This window comes from Myotis davidii, unplaced genomic scaffold (assembly GCF_000327345.1).
Source record: "Myotis davidii unplaced genomic scaffold, ASM32734v1 scaffold70, whole genome shotgun sequence".
Lineage (NCBI taxonomy): Eukaryota > Metazoa > Chordata > Mammalia > Chiroptera > Vespertilionidae > Myotis > Myotis davidii.
The window spans coordinates 1,402,449-1,408,630 of NW_006282434.1; the positions used below are offsets into that span (position 1 = coordinate 1,402,449).

A 6,182-nucleotide genomic window follows, 5' to 3' on the forward strand; every position below is an offset into this window, starting at 1 on the left:
TCTCAATAAGAGAAATATAAGAGAGAAAACTTATTTCAATAAACATTAGATAAAATTCAAAATTCACTGGGGGGATAAGGATCACTATGTAATACCTGAATCAATAAAGAAAAAATTTTAAAACAAACAAAAATAAATAACATAAAATAACTTTATTTTTTAGAGTCAATATATAACATTGTATTAGTTTCAGGTGTACAACATAATGATTAGACATTTATATAACTTATGAAGTGATAATTCCAGGAAGTCTAGTGCCAATATGACATCATGCATAGTTATTATAATATTACTAGAGGCATCATGCACAAAATTCGTGCAAGAGTAGGCCTTCCTTCCCCAGGCTGCTGGCACTGGCTTCCCTCTGGCTACCAGCAGACACCTGGGACCTGGGCTTCCCTCACAGCCCTGGCTTTTTCTGGAAGGTCATCTGGTCTAATTAGCTTATTACATTTTTATAATTATAGATTGACTATATTCCCTATGTTGTACCTTACTTCCCCAGGACTGTTTTTATAACTGACAATTTGAACATCTTAATTCCTTTCCCCTTTTGACCCATCACCCCAACCACCCTTCATTTGGCAACCATAAAAATGTTTTCTGTATCTCTGAGATTTTGTGTTTGTTTATTTTGCTTTTTTTAGATTCCACATATAAGTGAAACCATATGTTATTTGTCCTTCTCTTTTGACTTACTTCACTCAGCACAATGCCCTCTAGATCCATCCATGTTGTTGCATGTCCCTTTAACATCTCATGCAATACTGGTTTGGTGGTGATTAACTCCTTTAGCTTTATCTTTTCTGGGAAGTTCTTTATCCATCCTTCAATTCTAAATAATAGCTTTTCTGGGCAGAGTAACTTTGGTTGCAGGTCCTTGCTTTTCATCACTTTTAATATTTCTTGCCAATCCCTCCTGGCCTGCAAAGATTCTGCTGAGAAATCACCTAACAATCTTATGGGAGCTCCTTTGTAGGTAACTAACTGCTTTTCTCTTGTTGCTTTTAAGATTTTCATTTTGTCTTTAACTTTTGGCATTTTAGCTATGATGTGTCTTTGGGTTCATCTTGTTTGAGACTCTCTACTCCTGAACTTGTATGTCTATTTCTTTGCCACCATAGAGTAGCTTTTCTGTCATTAGTTCTTCAAATATATTTTTAATTCCTTTCTTTCTCTCTTCTCCTTCTGGTACCCCTATGATGCTGATGTTGGTATGCTTGGTGTTGTTCCAAAGGCCCCTTAAAGAATCCTCATTTTTTTAGATTCTTTTTTCTACTATCGCATCTTCGAAATTGCTGATTTGATCCTCTGCTTAATCTAACCTGCTGTTGATTACCTCTAATGCATTCTTCATTTCAATCAATATGTTCTTCATTTCTGACTGCTTCTTTTATGTTTTTCATCTTAATTTTTATGTTTCTTATCTCTTTGTTGAAGTTCTCGCTGCAATAATCTATTATTCTCCTAAGTTAATTGAGCATCCTTATAACCAATGCTTTGAACTCTGCATCTAGTAGATTGCTTGTCTCCATTTTTAGTTCCTTTTCTAGTTTTGTTCTGTTCCTTCATTTGGAACATGTATCTTTGTCTCTTCCTTTTGGTTAGCTTCCTGTGTTTGTTTCTAGGTATTGGGTAGAGCTGCTACATCTATTGGTCTTGGTAGATTGGCTTTATGTAGTAGGTGTCCTATGAGGCCAAATAGAGCAGTCTCTCTGGTCACCTGAGCTGGGTTCACCAGCAATGTCCTTTGTATGGGTTGTATGTGCTTTCCTGTCATAGTTGAGCCTTGATTGCTGTTGGTACATCAATGGTAGAGACTGATCCTTAGAATTTGAGGACTGGCTATACTATAATGGAGGAGCTATTGTGCGAGGGCTAACCTTATAGCGTAGGATTCACTTTGGTGAAGCTCTGGTGCCTGCTGAGTCTGCCCTTTGGGTGTGTCATTAGTGGAGGTGGTTGAGTGGTGCCCTGTTGTGGTCTGAAGTTGGGCCTCTGGTGTCTTGGTTCTGGGATCTTGGGAGGGGCTCTGGTGCAGGCCAAGGTCAATCTCTGTTTGTGCCAGTTAGTGTGAGCTACAAAGTGATCTGCATATGATTACCATAGCTTGTGCTAGGCTTGGAGGTGTCTGTGAGAGGCTGAGCTGTGCTGTGGCTGTCCACCACTTGTGTCAGACAGGGGCTGCTTAGAAAGAGGTACTGGGCATGCCGAGCCTGGATGTTTCTTGTTGGGATTTGTGAACCTTTGAGAGATTTGGAAAAATCCCTACACATGCTAAGACAGGATGTTTGTATGGAGAAGCTACTGGAAGTGGCTTGGGTGAGCGCATAAGCAGGGTGTGACCAGGTTTTAGGGAATCACCAGGGTGAAGCAAATGGTGTTAGCCAGGTTGACAAAGATTTGGTGCCCTCTTGTGCCTTCCAGCTGGGAGCAGGAAGGGCTCAACAAAACTACAATGACTTCTGCCAGTACTTTTGTCTGGGAGAAAGTTGCCTCTCCAGCCCTTACTTCAAAGCCAGGCAATTCAGCCTCTGATGCTTTTCAAGCTTCTGCCTAGCACTGGAGCTCAGAACAAGTGAGTCTGTGTGTGGGCCCTTTAAGAGGAAGGTCTGGGATTCCAGCAGCCCTCCTTCTCACACAAACAGAATCCCCTCAGCCACAACCCCCTCTGGTTTTCACAGTCAGAAGTTATTGGGACTTCTCTTGGCCCTGAAGTTCTGAGCTGGGGAGCCCGTCTTGGGGCTGAGACCCTTTTCTCCTCAAGGGGAACCTCGGCAGCCCAGATATCCCTCTTGATTTTTGTTTTTCCCACTTGGGAGGGAGACCAGGCTGTTCTGTGTCTCTGCCCCACCTACCAATCTTGATCTGGCTTCTCTTATATATTCTCAGTTAGAAGACTTCTGTTCAGCTAGACTTCAGGTGGTTCTGAGTGATGGTTTTTCTGTAGCTCTAATTTTGATGTGGTCATGGGAGGAGGTGAGTACAGTGTTTACTATTCCACCATCTTGACCACAAGTCAGGAAAGTTCTCTTTAAAAAGATAAAGGCGTGTGTGTGTGTGTATGTGTGTGTGCACATGTGTATTTTCTATTTTTTTTTAAGTCTAGTGGTTCATTTATCACAAAGTTCAAGCTGAGAGTTGTGAATGTATACATCCATTTAAATAAATAACTTATATGAACTACAGATCTGGCATAGATATAAGATGTGAAAATCAAAATCAATGACTTGAACCTGTATGTTTCACTTGCTCACGAACTTGCACACACTTTATTCTGCAAAAAAAGGCAATTGCAGCAAAGGAAAAACTGCCCTTTTGCAAATAAGACTAAAAGCATCCCTCCAAAGAGGACAAAATAAATATGCATATATATTATAAAGTGTTACCATTCAACACAAGTGTTATTTCTAGGAAAAAAAATTTAACTGCATAGGTTAAAAAAAACAAACCCACAATGTGCAATATCTTAAGCCATTAAAGCACCCAAATAAAAAATAAAAAGAAACACCAAAATCATTGTTTTTATGATGATTAACATACACTAATAAGAAATAGTGATCAAAACTCAGGAGTAAATACCTGGACTGAAACAATGTCCATTGCTTGGGGAATTTTTCTTCAATTTAAATGTCTCCTCTTATCTCTGAGGAGGCCCCCTGGGTGGCAGCGGCGCTGTCTGAGCAGGCCCTCTCTGGACAGTCTCCTTCTGAGCAGGCTTGCTGCTTTTTCTACGTGATTTATTTTTCAGTTTTCTTCTTTGTACTTTTTTCCCCACACGCAGTATTTTGCTTTTTATTCTCCGCAACTTTGTTCTCAGACGTTGGCACTTCCTGACTATTTTGGGGTTTGCTTTCTGTCTTCTTTTCCTTTTTTTGTCACAAGTTCCTCATCATTAACAGGATCTTGCAAGGAATGGGCTTCAGCTTCCATCTTCCTTTTGCCTTTCTTGGTTTTACAGTTTTGTTTTTGTTTTGTTGTTGTTGTGTGTGTGTTTCTGAATTGGTTCCTGAATGCACATCCATCTCTCTAGTTTCCATTGCTGATTTCCGAGTTCTGGCAGTCACCTGGATTGAAGCATTCCTACAAGGCTTTTTCTCTTTCGAAGCATTATTTTTTTCTCCACTTTTACAGACTTCTCATTTTTCTTTCCAGCTACATCCCCTTTTATATTTGTCTGCTCTGTTTCTGTTTTTTCATTGGTATTATTATTATCAGGCAAGTCAGCCTCTCTCTTTTTGGTTTTCTTTAGTTTTACTTTTGAGACAGCCATTGTTTTATTAGGACAAGAGGGATGCTTAGGTTTGAAATGATACTGCAGATTATACTTCTTGGAAGCTGCATACAGGACAATTGAATTGCCATGGATTAACATGTAGCTCCACATGTTTTGTGAAGTTGCTTCTCTCTGCTGTTTTATAGTCACAGTGTGGGCAGTTAAGAGGTTTAGGCCTCTTGTGAACCTGTCCTGCATGGCAAGTTACCTCATGTTGATTGGAGGCCACATAACTGCACTGATCACATTTACATGCTTTCTCACCCATCTAGATCATGCTCTAGAAAATATTTCCAGATGGTATTCATACCCCACTGAATGAGTACGCATATGTCTAGTTACATGAGTCTTCTGAGAACTTGAGTAAGGGCAAAGTTCACATTTACATGGGCGGTCTATCTACTGTATAAGTTTGAATATGCTGAACATAATGTGTTTGTTTTTTTTTTCTGTCTGAAAATTAGTGGCATTTTCCATATGTGTATATTTTCCTTGTAAAACGGTTTCTTAAGTGTTTTCTCCAGTGATATTCGCTACTGTGGTATATGTGCAAATGATGCACATGTAGACTCGCTCATTTTCACCAGCTCTGGTGTGGTGTTTCAAGTGAGCCGTATAGTGACCGTGTCAATTGATATTGCAGCCACAGTGGCCACAGCTGTCACAGCGAACGGGGCCTTTGGAGAAATCTCCCACTTCAGCAGTGGAAGACCCAGATTCCCGGGCCTTTGCTTGCTTCTCTGCACTTTCTTCCACAAAAATCTTCTTGCCACTATGAACTCTGATGTGATGCACAAACTGTTTTCAGATTCTGCTTCATATTTGTATGGCTTACAACGAAAGGGTTTGGTCTTCAAGGTCCAAGTGTTTCGGGAGGAAGCTCTTTATTTGAGCTGTAAATTCCTGGGGCAGCTGATACCTCAAACACAGGCTGTGGTTCTGCAACGCTGAGTTCCAAACTTTCCTGTTCCATGTTTTCCAGTCCACTGGGTTCGCCTTCTATTTCAGGAGACTCCTCAACTCCTTCTCCATCACTGTCCCCAACAGGCATCAATCCTGCCATCTGCCTTCTTCACCAACTAGGTAATCACAGCAGCTGCCATTTACTTCCCCAGTTAAGGCCACATTTGCCAACATGATGAGCTGAGGAGCAGCCAATTCAGTTTAGGAGAGGTCATGCCAGTCAGACATATCATTAGGCAAGGCCATGCCATGTTGCCACTGTCATTGCATAGCCCTCCCCCTTCAGAAGACTGCCCCAGTACCTGGGTGGCCATAACTGTATTCGGTCTTCCTCAGCCAGGAGGGGCTGGGGACCTGGCATTGCTGATCCTTCTCCCACTACTTTTCTTTGTTGCGGGAGTTTCGGGGGAGGGCAGTGGGAGGGTGGAAAAGTTGGGCGCTGGGGCCTTCAAGGCCCCCAAAGGCCCAGGAATGGGGCTGCAGAGTGCTCAGGCCACAGGCTCTCACCCTGCTGTCCTGGTGGCCATCACCGAGGTCTGGGGCCCGGGCCACATGTGTATTTTCAAAATCTTTATTTATCTCACTAAAAACAAAACAGAAATAGTTATAAAAATCAAAAACAGAGAAAATATAACAACTGAGTTGGGGAGCAATGATAAAATAAAATTATTGATTGTTTACTCAGTACCAGGCACTTTGCACATTGTTCCACTTAATCCCTGGGACAGTCTTACAAGACAGGGTATATTAATTTTATTTTTTATGTAAGCAGAATGATTTTCAGAGATAGTAAGTGGCTTATTAATATTGCTCAGGTCCTGAGGTGTCTTAAATCCAGTTCACATGGCTTGGAAGCTTGAGTTCCTTCATTAGACTTTGGGTATTCTGTGGTACACATTCAGGGTATGGATGTACTTTTTCCCTTCTCAGAAGATTCAGCATT

At 41.3% G+C, this 6,182-nt stretch overlaps 1 pseudogene; it reads right to left on the reverse strand.

The window, feature by feature from the left end:
- Positions 1-3,640: 3,640 nt before the first annotated feature.
- On the reverse strand, positions 3,641-5,723 carry LOC102753162 (annotated as a pseudogene).
- Positions 5,724-6,182: the final 459 nt, after the last annotated feature.